At 37.9% G+C, this 15,374-nt stretch overlaps 1 protein-coding gene across 2 annotated transcripts in view; it reads left to right on the top strand.

Moving 5' to 3' along the window:
- The window catches only part of CHN1 (chimerin 1), a 202,453-nt gene that overhangs the window by 60,449 nt on the left and 126,630 nt on the right, over positions 1 to 15,374 (top strand). The gene's annotated exons all lie outside the window — the stretch shown is intronic.

The raw sequence follows: 15,374 nt of genomic DNA, 5'->3' as shown, positions 1-15,374 counted from the left end.
TGGAATGTGACATAGTGTAATTTTATGAGAATTTTATAGTATCTACCAAATTATACCTTCACCTACCTTTGACTTACCAGTCCAAATTCTAGGAATTTATCCTGATGAACCACCTGTACAAATATAGAATAACATATGCTCAAAGTTTTTCATTGTAGGATTGTTAGTAATAGCAGAAAAAACCTAAATGCCTGTCCAGAGGAGACGGATTGAATAGAATAGAATACTAAAAAGAATAAGGAAGATTTCTATGTACTGATATGGAAAGATTTCCAGATACGCAATATATATAGATATAGTAAGTATGGTCCCTTTTTCATATGAAAGAATAGAAAATAAAAAATATGTAGTCTGGCCAGGCAAAGCAGCTTATGCCAGTAATCTCAACACTTAGCGAGGCACAAGTGAGAACAGTTTGATCCCAGGAGTTCAAGACCAGCCTGGGCAACATAGTGAGAGCTTGTTCTCCACAAAAAGGAAAAGTGTATTTATGGATATAGTTTATTTTTGCAAAAGAGAAGCACAGAAAGGGTTAAACCAGAGACCAGTAAAATAATTATGATAAGGATTGCATGAAGAGCACTGTGGAGGTAATAGGGATGGGAGTGAGATTTTTCTAACTCTGATTTTATAGTTGTGAGTTTTGCCCCATGTAAATGGTCATGTATTGAAACAAAAAAAGGTAAAGAAAAATGATTTTTAAAAAGCAAACCCGGCCAGCCATGATGGCTCATGCCTGTAATCCCAGCACTTTAGGAGGCTGAGGCGGGCAGATCACAAGGTCAGGAGTTCGAGTCCAGCCTGGCCAACATGATAAAACCCAGTCTCTACTAAAAATACAAAAATTAGCTGGTTGCAGTGGCAGGTGCCTGTAATCCTGGCTACTGGGGAGGCTGAGGCAGGAGAATTGCTTGAACCTGGGAGGCAGAGGTTGCAGTGAGCTGAGATCACACCACTGTACTCCAGCCTGGGCAACACAGCAAGACTCCATCTCAAAACAAAAACAAAAACACATACACACACACACACACACACACAAAAGCAAACCCTAAAATTGAATACAAACAAGAACAAATGAGCCTTACAAATTCACGACATAATCACCAAAAAATTAACTTAAATAGTTTTTATTTATTTATTTAACTTTTTATTTTTTTAAGACAGAGTCTTTCTCTGTCACCCAGGCTAGAGTCCAGTGGCATGATCTGGCTCACTGCAACCTCAGCCTCCTGAGCTCAAGTGATATTCCTACCTCTGCCTCCCAAGTAGCTAGAACTACAGGCATGTGCCACCATGTCCAGCTAATTTTTGTATTTTTTTTGTAGAGATGGGGTTTCGCCATGTTGCCCAAGCTGGTCTCAAACTCCTAAACTCAAAGGATCCACCCACTATGGCCTCCTAAAGTGTTGGGATTACAGGTGTGAGCCAGGGCACCTGGCCTTTTAAGTTGCTTTAAAAGCCATATTTTAAATTGACACATAATAATTGTACATATTTGTGCAGTACAGAGCAATATTTTGATACATGTGTACACTGTAATGATTGATTAGGGTTATTAACATATCCATTACCTCAAATATTTATAATTTCTGTGTTGAAACATTCACAATTCTCTCTTCTAGCTAATTGAAAATATACAATAAATTATTTGTAACTCTTATCTAGGATAATTTTATATTTATTAACCAGCGTGTCCCTATCCTTTTCTTTTCTCTACCCTTCCCAGCCTCTAGATACCACTGTCTTGTTCATCTTCTGTGAGATCAATTTATTTAGCTTCCACATATGAATGAGAATGTGCAGTATTCATCTTTCTGTGCCTTTCTTATTTCATTTAACATAATGTCTTCCAGGTTCTTCTATGTTGCTGCAAATGACAGGATTTCATTCTTTTTAATGACTGAATGGTATTCCATTGTGTAAATAAACCACATTTTCTTTATCCATTTGTCTGTGGATGGGCACTTAGGTTGATTCCATGTTTTGGCTATTGTGAAAAATGCTGCAATAAACATGAGAACACAGACACCTCTTTGACATACTGATTTCCTTTTCTTTGGATATAACCCCAGTAATGAGATTGGTAGTTCTATTTTTAGTTTTTTGGTGGAACCTCCATACCATTTTCCATAATGGCTGTATTAATTTGCATTCCCACCATCAGTGTATGAATTCCCTTTTCTCTGCATCTTTGCCAGCATTTGTTTTGTCTTTTTGATAGTAGCTATACTAACTGGGGTGACATAAAATATCTTATTGTGGTTTTGATTTGCATTTCCCTGATGTTTAGTGATACTGAGCATTTGTCCATATACTTCTTGGCTTAAGTAACTTTTAAACGTATTATTCTGATTGTACAAACTCAGAGGGAAATATTCTAAGGACAAAAATTGCAAAAGGCAGAGGTGAGAAGACAGCTTGAACCCAGGAGTTCAAGACCCGCCTGGCAATATGGTGAGATACTGTTCTCCACAAAAAAGAAAAAAAAATAGTTTATTTTTGCAAAAGAGAAGCACAGAAGGATTCAACCAGAGACCAGTAAAACAATTATCATAAGGAGCAGATGATCAGATGTTCAACATGTGAACATTTACATAGTTCAAAAGTCACAACTATATAAAAACAGACTTAGAGAAGTCTCACTCCCATCCTTAACTACATGTGTAGTAAGCTTGAAATTATTTTGTTCGTAATATAGGATAGAGCAAAGAAATAATTTTACTGGATTAGGGGGAACCAGGGTTCTTAGGAGATATTAATTAGGAGAATGGGATGAAATTAGAAAGGGTACTGTGGTATTAGTTTTGAATTGGTGGCATTAATATTAACTCATAGATTTAAAAAATTTGTTTTCCATCTCAGTCCAAGGAAAGGGCCTAGAAGCCCCAGTAAGAATGAATATATCCAGGGTCTAGATTTTGGGTTCCAAATATGGCTTCCTACCAAAAGGAGGCAATGTTCCTTAGAGAAGTTCCTGATTTCTTAATGGGGGGCAAAGAGGTCCTGGAACATATTGTGTCACAAAGCAAGAACGTGCTCAAAAACTGATGGGGACATGTCAAAAAGGCACAGGAGCCTGTTTGAAAGTTTCCTACCATCAAAACTTGGCACAATTTGAACATCTAAAAGAATAATGGTAGGTATGGATTATAACACATTATGTGAAAGAGAATTTGTAAGTCCATAATTGTACTTTAAAATTGAAAAAAAAAAAAACTCACTTTGTTACAAAGAGAAAAAAGGGGAAAATATAAAGTTGTTCTTACAGAAGAAATGACACTTAAAATGTAGAAAAAATATAAAATTACAGAATCACTGATTTGCACTAATGATTGACTCCAGGCAAGGATCATCAAACATTGGATGTTAAAACCATTGGGTGAAAGGCTGTAGGTGAACAGGATATTTACATGGTCTTAAGGTATCACAACACCAATTATGTGTTAATTGCAAAGAGAAAAATATACCTTTATAGTGGAGAGATCTGGTGATCAAACTTAGCATTACCTGTGATGGGACAAACTGACACGTGTCTCCTAAAGTGATGCAGTGAAACACACAGTATCACCTGTATAATATTTTTGCCAAAACTGTTTAACTTAAATCTAACTATAAAGTATGAATCGGACAAGTTCAGAGTGTGTACATTCCATAAGACATCTGCCCTGGGTTTATAAATAATGTCATTATCACACACACACACACACAAAAACAGAATAGTGGTGGGAGGATATAAAATTAAAGGAGACTAAAGAGACATGGCAATCAGATTCAAGGACCTTGATCGGGTCCTCAACTTTATACATGTATTTTAAAGCTATAAATTTTGGGTACAATTGGATAAATTTGAGTATGGACTGTATTAGGCAATATGGAATCGTAATAACTTTCCTAGATGACACACTATTGAAAAATAATTACTTCTCGGCTGGGCGTGGTGGCTCACGGCTATAATCCCAGCACTTTGGGAGGCCGAGGTGTGTGGATTATTAGGTCAGGAGATCAAGACTAGCCTGGCCAACATGGTGAAACCCCATCTCTACTAAAAACACAAAAAATTAGCCGGTCATGGTGGCACATGCCTATAGTCCCAGCTACTCAGGAGGCTGAGGTAGGAAAATTGCTTAAACCCTGGAGATGGAGGTTGCGGTGAGCCAAGATCGCACCACTGCACTCCAGCCTGGGCAACAGAGGAAGGCTCTTTCTCCCAAAAAAAAAAAAAAAAATTAAATAAATAAAAGAAAATTAATAAAATAATTATTTTTCTGTTGATTAAAAATATTAAAATGGATTTTGTCATTGTGACATCTGTTTTAAAACACAATATAGCTTTGAAAATATATAGTTAGTTACAAAGAGAACCAATTTAGAGAATTAGGTAGGAGTTTCATGGGATTGTCTTTTGAATGTCCAGTTGCATTTTAGATATATGTAGATTTCCAGTCTGTGTATTTGTAAGCATAGAATAAGTATGAGTTACTTGATTATTGCCTTTCATTGCTACTATGCTGTGATCAAGGATGATTAAATAATCTGCATGTAATGGGAATTTTTAAAATGCTATTTAATAAGATGTTTCATGTTCTGTTCAGATATACTTTTTAAGTATGTGAGAAACTGAAAGTGAGAAATTGGCAGTACTTTGGAAAGTCCTGAAGTATTTATTAGTAAGACTATTATCTTTATTGAAAAATAGCTATATTATTCCTTTCTTAAAATAATTTAAAACCACACAAATGAAGATGTAATAAAAAGAGTAAAGAAAAGTTGAGGAAATAAAAACAGCAAAATGCCAGTAGATTGCAGTGCTGATTGAGGATCAATGTAATTGCGTGAAAAGTGTTTCACAGTTATAAAGTATATAAAACTCTGAAGGCCAGTATGATCCAGGTTTTTCCTGAATTAAATTGTTTTAAAAAAAAATCATTTGGCATGACATTAAGGTACGATAAATCAATGGAACTCACTTTTAAAGGGCTAAGCTGATGTGGTCAAAGTAGATAGCTTTCTGGTGATTCACCCTGATGCAGAGACACAAGATAGAATAAGATACTGGAGGAATAGATGGATGTTAGAGTCTCTGAAAATAATTTCTTTTTGTTTACCTTTACTCTATGATTGATTGCATGCTGCCATCCCCTGAGGAACTAGACCAGTTGTATTCTGTCCTTTGGTTAAAAGCAGGCATGAAAGCATTGAAAAACCAGGAAAGCACATTGTACAAGTGACGTTTTCCTACTTAAATTGAGCAATGTATTCATCATTTCCACTTTGCAATATAAAAAATATTTATTATATTAACTTTTCACAATATTTTGTGAAATATTTATGTTTCACAAAAATATAAATTTTTTGTAAATATTTTATGTTTGTTAATATTTTAAAATATTTATACTTTTTTCTCCAAAAAATAGCCGTCATGTTTTAATAACTAAATTGGTGGGCAAGGAAGGCTGTTCAGAATGAAAGGATTTACTGTGACTGACTCTCCTTGTACATTATAACTATCCTTACATATTATTCACAGCTTATAGTCTGTTATTTCATGTTAAGCACCTGGTTGAATTCAAGTAAATGTATATATGTGTGCGTGTGCGCGCACGCACGTGTATGTATATAGAGTGACCGAGTAGACACAGGTATAAATTACATAGGTATAAACTATATCTATTTATTACATAGGTATAAAATCTATCTATCTAATTCAGATGGAGATATGAGAGAAGCTCCATATCTTTTGTTCACTGATATTAATACAGTGTATTTGGCATCTGACCATTATTAAACATGGACCTTCAAAGTGGACGCATTTTTTCCCCTGCTATCCACACAGTGGGAAATGTAGTGATGTTTTTTTTAAACACATAAAACCAAATTTCTATTCCCTATGATACATTTTTCAAGATAGTATTGCAGGGAGTTGGATAGCATTTTTTTTTTTTTTTTATGAGACGGAGTCTCGCTCTTCGCCCAGGCTGAAGTGCAGTGGCTCCATCTCGGCTCACTGCAAGGTCCGCTTCCCGGGTTCACGCCGTTCTCCAGCCTCAGCGTCCCGAATAGCTGGGACTACAGTTGCCCGCCACCATGCCTGGCTAATTTTTTTGTATTTTTTCAGTAGAGATGGGGTTTCACCGTGTTAGTCAGGATGGTCTCGATTTCCTGACCTTGTGATCTGCCCACCTCAGCCTCCCAAAATGCTGGAATTACAGGAGTGAGCCACCGCACCCGGCCTGGATAGCATTTTTGAGTACAGGTGCACATTATGGTAACAATGAGGTTGTCTTTCTCTAGGCTAAATGGGTAAAGTAGACTGAGGCTGGACAAAATGTATGGAAACGCAAGTCAGTGCTATTAATGTAATGAGAAAAGTAGATAAAATTACACAATTTACACTGTATTCAAATTCTAATTACAATACCAATTAGAGGAATACTGAGTATGTATTTTGGTAGCACATGTTTTATTTTTATTTAGTTTTAATATTTTTTTTAGGTACAGAATCTTGCTCTGTTGCCTGGGCTAGAGGGCCGTGGCCCGATTTTAGCTCACTGCAGCCTTGCACTGCCAGGCTCAAGTGATACTTCTACCTCAGCCTCCTGAGAAGCTGGGATTGCAGGTGTGCACCACCATGCCTGGTTTTTTTGTTTTGTTTTGTTTTGTTTTGTTGTAGAGACAAGGTCTTACTATGTTCCCCAGGCTTGTCTTGAACTTATGGGCTCAAGCGATCCTCCTGCTTCAGCTTCCCAAAGTGCTGGGATTATAGGCGTGAGCCACCATGCCAGGCCAACACATGTTTTAAAAAATGTTTTTCTTCAGACCTACTTATAGAAGTAGGAAATTGACTGTAATCATTTTACTCACTTGTCTCCCGCAAGCAGATTATGTTCAGCACCTAGGTATGCTGACTGGTGTGTAGTATAGGTTGTTAAATGCTTGTAGAGTGAAATGAATGAATGAGATATCTTTGTCTAATTTATTTTTCAATACAATGTTCTTATAATATGGCTTACAAAATGTGTGCATTAATACCTATATCTGTTAGAGATGCTCTGGTTCTTTCTGTCACATGTATGTATTTGTTCATTCAATCAGCATTCTTGGAGGGACTACCATCTCCCAGGCCCTCAGGTTTCAAGTCAAATAAAGCAATATCCCTGTCCTGAAGGAGCTTCCAGTCTAGGTGGGGAATGGAGCAGTAGCTCAACCTTTACTTAGCATTGAAGCGCAGAGTTGGTAGTACTTACCTTGATACATATATATGCAGCTCCTCTGGCCAAGGGCAGAGTACTTGTGGGAGAGTGGTAAAAGATAAGTCTGGAAAGCTAACCAGGCATTAGTAATGAAGGGTTCTATGTCCTAAGCTTAGAGTTTAGACTATAGAAGTGAAAGTATTTTAAGCAGGAGAAAAACATGATTGATTAGGCTTAGAAAGAACATCTGGCTGCAGGGAATAGGATGGATATTTTAGAGACAAAAAGACTGGTTTAGGAGGCTATTATGATAGTCCTTGCGATAAGTGGAAAGAACCTACAAGACACTGGTTCTGGGAATAGTCAAGAGGGATTAGGAAACGGGAATATTTAAAGCAGTAGAATTCTCAGGACTTGGTGAAAAGATGGTCATGGGTTGCATGGGAGTCTAGTAGATTTTCAGGAACCAGTCAACTCTCCTAATCTTCTCTCATGTCATACTTGCTTGGCAAAACTGCAACCCTATTGCTATCTCTGCCTATTCTGTACATTCTGCCGAGTAACAGTATGGCTGGAGGACAATGAAATATTTCAGAATTTCTGAACTTCAAGTTGGTACTTAATGCTCCCTGTACTGCCTTTATTCATGTCACACCGTTTCTCTCTTCTCAAACCTCTTAATACAGGGGTCTCCAAACCCCGTGCCACAGACTGGTACCGTCTTGTGGCCTGTTAGGAACTGGGCACCACAACAAGAGGTGAGCAGCAGGCAAGTGAGCAAGTGAAGCTTCATCTGTGTTTATAGCTACTCCCCATCGCTCACATTACTGCCTGAGCTCTGCCTCCTGTCAGATCAGTAGTGGCATTAGATTCTCATAGGAGTGGGACCCCTATTGTGAACTGCCCATGCAAGGGATCTAGGTTGCATACTTCTTATGAGAATCTAATGCCTGATGATATGTCACTGTCTCCCATTATCCCCAGATGGGACTGTTTAGATGCAAGAAAACAAGCTCAGGGCTCCCACTGATTCTACATTATGATGTGTCATGTAATTATTTCATTATATATTACAATGTAATAATAATAGAAATAAAGTACACACTAAATGTAATGTGCGTGAATCATTCTAAAACCATCCCCTCACCTCTGACCCCAGTCTGTAGAAAAATTGTCTTCCACGAAACTGGTACCTGGTGCCAAAAAGGTTGGGGACCACTGCTCTGATACCTGACTCCCTCTCCTAATTTTCAGCTCATAATTTTGTATCCTACTTTACTCCTGCTTTTTTTTTTTTTTTTTTTACTTTTAATCTCTTTTTAAGATACAGAATCTTGCTCTGTTGCCTGGGCCATCAGAAGGGAACTTCCACAAACTCCCACCATCACATCCACCCAACCGTCAGCATTTGTGTCTGTATGTTCTGCATTCTTACTTATCCTCATAGAAGATAGCCAGCTCTTCACTACACTGAACCTCATTTCCTCTCATCTGCTTAAAGACGTAATCCTAGCAATTCTGTCCTTTCCTCCACCATCGACAGCTTTTCCCTTTCTACAAGATCGTTTTTGTCAGCCCACAAATATCCTATAATTTCTTCTATCTTAAAAAGTTTTCTTGACCCTGCTTTCTCTATTTGCCTCTCTCAATTTCTTTGCTTTCTTTTGTGGAAAGTATTTCAAAGTGTTGTCTGTACTTGCTGTCTGCACTTAGACCTTTACCAACTGCCACTCCAAGCAGAACTGCTTTGGTGGGGTCAGCACTGACTTCCACGTACATACAAATCTAATAGTTGGTTTTTCTCTCATCATCCCATTAGGAGCATCTGATACAAGTGATGACCTTCTCCTCCTTGATACATTTTCCTTACTTCGTTTCCAGGATACTACATTCTTTTGTTTTTTCTCTTGCCCCACAGTCTATTTCTCTGGTGCTACTTCAACCTGATCTCTTGATTTTGGGGTGCCCCCAAATCCTCTCCTCTTTTCTTCTCTACCTATATTTACTTTATTATGATCTTACCAGTTTCAGGTTTTAATATGACTTACATTTCCTTATATGTCCAGTCCTTTCTCCCAAACACACACACATACAGACACACATATATATATCCAATTTCCTACTCTACATCCCCTCTCGTATGCCTAATAGACATCTCAAACAGAAATAGCGTGTTCAGAACAGAACCTTCTATTATCACAGCCTTCCATATTTCAATTGATGGCAGTTACTTAATTCTAGTTGCCCAGATCAAAATGAGGAAATCATATTGGGTCTACCTTCAGAATATGTCCAGAATCCTAACTGTATTAGTCTGTTCTCACATTGCTATAAAGAAATGCCTGAGACTGGGTAATACATAGAGAAAAGAGGTGTTTAATTGGCTCATAGTTCCACAGACTGTACAGGAAGCATGGCTGGGGAGGCCTCAGGAAACTTTTACTTGTGGTGGAAGGCAAAGCCAGAGCGGGCATCTTCACATGGCCATAGCAGGAGGAAGACAGAGAGGGGGCAGGCGCCACACACTTTTAAACAACCAGATGTTGTGAGAACTCTATCACAAGAACAATACTAGAGGGAAATTCACTCCCCAATCCAATCACCAATCACCTCCCACCAGTCCTCACCTCCAGCACTGGGGATTTCAATTCAACAGGAGATTTGGGTGGAGACACAGATCTAAAACCGTATCACTAACTTTGAGTGGTTACCTGTTTTCATGGCTACCAATTGAGGATGAACTGTGGAAACTGTGAGATAGTCAGCAAAATCCAGTCTTCCTCTCTTTGGAAACCTGGCTAGCCTAAATTTTCCCAGCCTCTTTTAGGTACTTATGTCAATTTGACAGTTTTCTCTAGTGGAACAGACATTAACTTTAATGCTGGACCCATTAAAACTTTTTGCCAACTTAAATCCTGCTTGCATTCAGATAAAAACATCTCCACAAGGAGATGGTGTAGCTACAAGATGGAGGGGATATGGATGTAGGACGGTTGTCTTGCCAACCTGAGTACATATACAGGAATGTTATATAAACAAGAAATAAACTTATGTTGTGTTTAGTTATTATATATTTAGGTTGATTTGTGATAGTAAATTATCCTACCTTACCACACAGTAATCCCTCAGGAGGGTTACTGAGCTAGTTCTTAACTGATCTTTCCCCTCATAGTCTATTCCCAGCACAGAGTAATCTTTTTGAAACTACAGTCAGCTCATGTCACTTATCTGCTCAGAACTCTCCATTGGCTTTCCCTTTCACTCAGAGTAAAAGCCAAACCTTCACAATGCCTTATAAGGTTCTCTCTAACTCATGTCTTACTACTTCCTTGCCTCCTCTTCCCTGCCCCCTTTCTGCTTCAGCCCCACCAGTCTTCATGCTCCTCAGATACAGCAGGTGTGATCCTTTCTCAGCCCTCCCGCTGACTCCTCCTCCTGGAATGTTCTCTCTGATACACACTTGACTCATTCGTTCATATCCTTCAAATCTTCCCAGCGAGGCCCATTGTGACCACTATGTTAAGAATTATACTTTATCATCCCCCCAGCATTCCCAGTCTTTTCCTGTTCTACTTTGTCTTGTCTTCACAACACTTTTTCCTTTTGTTACATACTATATAGTTCACTTACTTATTATTGTTTATTGCTGTTTTCCCTTACTAGAATGGAAGCTCCATGCAGGTAGAGATTTTGGTCTGTTTTGTTTATCAGTGTTTCCCAGGTTTCTGGAACAGTGCTTGACACATAGTAGGTGCTTAATAAAGACTTGTTAATTGAATGGATGGGAGGTACAGTGTGCTTGTTTTATACTTAGTCCTTTTTAGAGGATGTGTTCTGCTCGGTGGGAGCATTGAGTTTGGCACAGGAGTGGGAGGAAAGCACTCTAATTGAAATTAGAGTTTGGCCACTGGTTGCACTATGTGCTCACACAGCCTATTTTGGTTCCAAAAAAATAAAGATTCACATGCTCATATATGTTGGTATTGTGATAATCTGTTATTTAACACTTATAATATGCTTTGCAGATAGAAGCTTTTTATATGAATGCTGAGTGATAGCTGTGAATTATTGAAACCAACCATTTATTTAAAAATCATCCTATCACTCAAAGGCTTTTTTTTTTTTTTTTGCTATATATTTCTTTTGAAGTGATCTTTTAGTGCTATCTTTTGCTCCTGTTTAAAATCCAGCTGTAGTAAATTCGTATAATTGTTTGTTACCTAGGCATCCATGTTGAATATTAAGTTGGACTTTTTCATACCAGCAACAGGGCTTAGTCACCCTTGACACAGTTTCTATTTCCCTACCTCCTGCCAGTTTCTTAATGTTGCCGATCCAGATATTTGCCTTATGCAGCCTCCTTTGTTGACCTCCCTTCGGGCCAGCTAGGTGCAGCCTGCTTGACTTGCCCCCTCTAACCTCCATAGCCTGCATGGGCTGCCTAGATATGTCTCATTGACCACCTCTGAGTCATAGCATGACTCCATGGAGCTCATGCCTGCTTTCTGTAAGCCCACTGGTAACACCCTGGGCCGTAATAAAGTGCTTTGATCTCTTCCTTTCTGTCTTGTGATCCCACCTGCTGGTTGAGCATGCAGGTGGCTTCCTCACTTTTCTGGCATTTTGAGGTGTGCTGTCCTCTTCTCTGCAATAATCACCAAGTAATACACTGCTTCTGTTATGTCATGCACTTTGTTTTTTTGTGTTTCCTTCTCTGTGTCTCACCTGACATATCCATACCTGATTCTCCTCCTGGTCAGGGCTCTCCTAGAAAGTGGCTATCTTGGGAGAAATAAATTGGACACAGGTCAGACAAGAGCCACAAGTGTATCTGCCGGTATAAACAAGTTTCCTGTGAGAGGGACACCTGGTCATGGGTTCGAGACTTAGGCATTAGGCCATCAACTGGATAAAAAAGCATCCTGTGAAAGACAAGCTATGCACATCCATGACCACTTCCCCTGGAACCCTGTTAGGGCCAGGCTTGAATTTATAGCCACTTTCCATAGAGAGACTACCCCAAAACTAAGAGGAAAACACACATCAGAGTTCACAAACAAGTAGTAAGATATGCATTGGAGTAAAAGTCTGTAGTATACTAATGTAGATACACATTTGTAAAACTGAAGATCACTGTGACAATTCCAAAAGGAACTTCTCTACCAGTTAACTTAAATAAACAGATTAGTAGTTTCCACACCTTAACCACTACTGGTTACTTGAATCTAAGGTAGGAAAATAGTGAATACAAAGACGTTTGAATTATCAAACTTACGTATTATCCTTTTCCAATGCAGTCTGAGTTTTTGAAAACTGAAAACCAAAAAAGTAATCTTAAGAAGCTGAGTTTTTCGCAAAGGTTTTTTCTCAAGTTTTTTTCCTTTTTTTGAAATAGAGTCTCACTCTGTCACCCAGGCTAGAGTGCAGTGGCGCGACCTCAGCTCACTGCAACCTCCACCTCCTGAGTTGAAGTGATTCTTGTGACTCAGCCTCCTAAGTAGCTGAGACTACAGGCACGTACCACCATGCGCGGCTATTTTTTGTATTTTTAGTAGAGGCAAGATTTCACCATGTTGGCCCAGCTGGTCTTGAACTTCTGACCTCAGGTGATCTGCCTACCTTGGCCTCCCAAAGGGCTGGGATTATAGGCATCAGCCACCATGTCTGGCCTTTGCAAGTTATTAAGTAGTATTTATAGAGTATTAAAGAAAAAACTTTGTAAGTATTCTTTATTGAATTAGTATTTGATCATAGTGAGCTAACTTACTTGGCATGCTGAAGGTTAATGGTTTTCTTTGAGAAAATGGAAAACACAATGGAAAACAAGCTGCATTTCTAGTACTGGTAACTAGAATGCTATAGCACTGAGTAGGAAGGCAGATATCTGAAAGTCTGCCTTGCTACAAATGGAGTAATAAAAGTAAAACAGTCTGTGTAAGTTTCATAAGATATCAGATTCTCATTTTCCTGATTTTTCCCCTATAAGTCACTTCCAACTCTATGTAGCTCTTTGATAAGTATTCCTCCACTTTGCTGTTACTCAGTTTTTTCTTGAAGATTTTGTAAGTTTAAACTTGATTGATTTATTGTAAGTTGAAGTTTAGCTGTTACCATATTGATATTTTCTATGGCTTAAAGTGCAGTGAGAAAAATAATTTAGAAAACATAGTGAAAATATGTGTTTCAATGGAAAACTGCATTGTCTGCCTGCAGCACGTTTTCCCAGGTTATCTGATTCTAGTCTTTCATCGGCTTTGGCTTATTTTGAACTCTGTAACTTGTAGATAACTGGTGGTAATGCATTTATAGACATGTACATTTTGCCTTGTTCAGCAAAGGTTCAGTCATATACCTCTGCCATGCATACCATTGTGGAAAAACTCATTTTGCCCTTATTTGCACATTCATTTCAAAATTTCTAATTTATAAATGTGTCTGTTCTTCAGATTATCTTTTGAACTGGTTATATCATCTGCCTGATCCTCTCATTAGTGATTACAATTAAACTTTTAACGTGTTTATTTTTATATATGTGAGTCATAATTTTTCTTTGTGAATTCTCTTTAAACAACAGATCCCTTACTTTGATTTTTTCACTTAAATATAACTGTATCTTAATATGATGAATAATTTATAAGAAACTTGTAAAGATTGTTATTCAGTTCTAATTTTGATTTAAAATATGATAGCAGTGTATATATAGAATTACTATGATTATTTTCCTAAGCCACGAGGCAGTAGCAGTGGCTTCTGTTTCTCTTCCTCCCTGCCCTTCCTCCTTCCTTACTTTAGTATAAGAAATTAAAATAGATCCAAAGCTAGAGTTGAATGCTGACTGACTTACTAGCCTTTAATTCGGAATATAACTCTGTCGATAGCAAATAAGAAGTGCATGTTGTTCTTCCTTTTCCCTTTCTCCCTCTCCAGACAACTGAGCCATTTTGAAGTACAATGCAGAACCAAATCTTCAGTTGAGAATATTTATTTTTTATTGTATAATCTTTATATACATATTCTCTAGATTGTTACCTGAAAAAAAGTATTATTTTGCCAGTGTAGTCATATTGTTTTATGTAATGTAATGTGCTAGCTTTTAAGAAGCATCATATAGACTTCCAGACTAGATTTAAAATGCTAAATTGCCAGCCTATGTGTATCATTTTTCACAGGGTGAACAAAGAACATTAATGATTCCTTTGATTTCTGACCAGATCACTACCGCTGTAGGCAAGAACAACGTTAAACATTTTTGAAATTTTATAAATGTTTTAGTGGCATTACCTGCAGAATTTTGTTGTGGTTTTTGGGGTTTTTTTTTTTTTTTTTGACTACTGTCTTGAACTGTAGCCATGGAAAAGTTTCCTTACTAAAAGAAATAACATTGTTGGGGAGAAGAGAAGGGAATTAACATTTATAATACTTTTATTGTTTATTTCTACTGTTTTCAGATTTCCTGTGGAGAGCAAAATACTTCTACATTAAAAAAGCTTTTATTGTCTTTGATGAAAATAAAATATAAGAAGTCAGACTTTAATTTGAAAAAATATAATGTAGTGAATTAGATTAAAATATTTATGTATGAGGAAAATAGGCCTAGCGTGGTGGCTCACGCCTGTAATCATAACATTTTGGGAGGCCAAAGCAAAAGGATTGCTTGAGCCCAGGAGTTCAAGACCAGTCTTGGCAATGTGGCAAAATCCCATGTAAACCAAAAGTATCTGAGACAGGTCTTAATTAATTTAGAAGGTTTATTTTGACAGAGTTAAGGTCGTGTGCTTGGGAGGCAGGAGTCTGTGCCTTTCTCTAAAGATGATTGTGAGGACATCAGTATTTAAAGGGGAAAGGGCAGATATTGAGGAAGGAGGAAGGAATTTCAAAAATATGTAGGTAGACAAGAGACAAATGGTTGCATTCTTGAGTCTTTGATCAGACTTTCGCCAAATACACAATTTACCTTGTGAGGGAGGATAGGGCAGTAGTCACTTATGCCTTTGTCTAGCTCAGTGAATCTGCATTTTTCCATCAGAGGAAGCAGTCAGACATGCATTTGTCTCAGGTTGGCACGGGGATGACTTGGAGTTCTGTCCTTTGTCCAATACTTGTGAAAATAAGCTATCAATTTACATTGCCAGGGTGAAAGTCGAGAATAAAATGAGAGGCAGGTTTGCCTGATGCAGTTCTCAG

This window comes from Colobus angolensis, unplaced genomic scaffold (assembly GCF_000951035.1).
Source record: "Colobus angolensis palliatus isolate OR3802 unplaced genomic scaffold, Cang.pa_1.0 Scaffold224, whole genome shotgun sequence".
Classification (NCBI taxonomy): domain Eukaryota; kingdom Metazoa; phylum Chordata; class Mammalia; order Primates; family Cercopithecidae; genus Colobus; species Colobus angolensis.
Note: the sequence above shows the minus strand (reverse complement) of the source record. Positions and strands in the feature narration are given on the sequence as shown.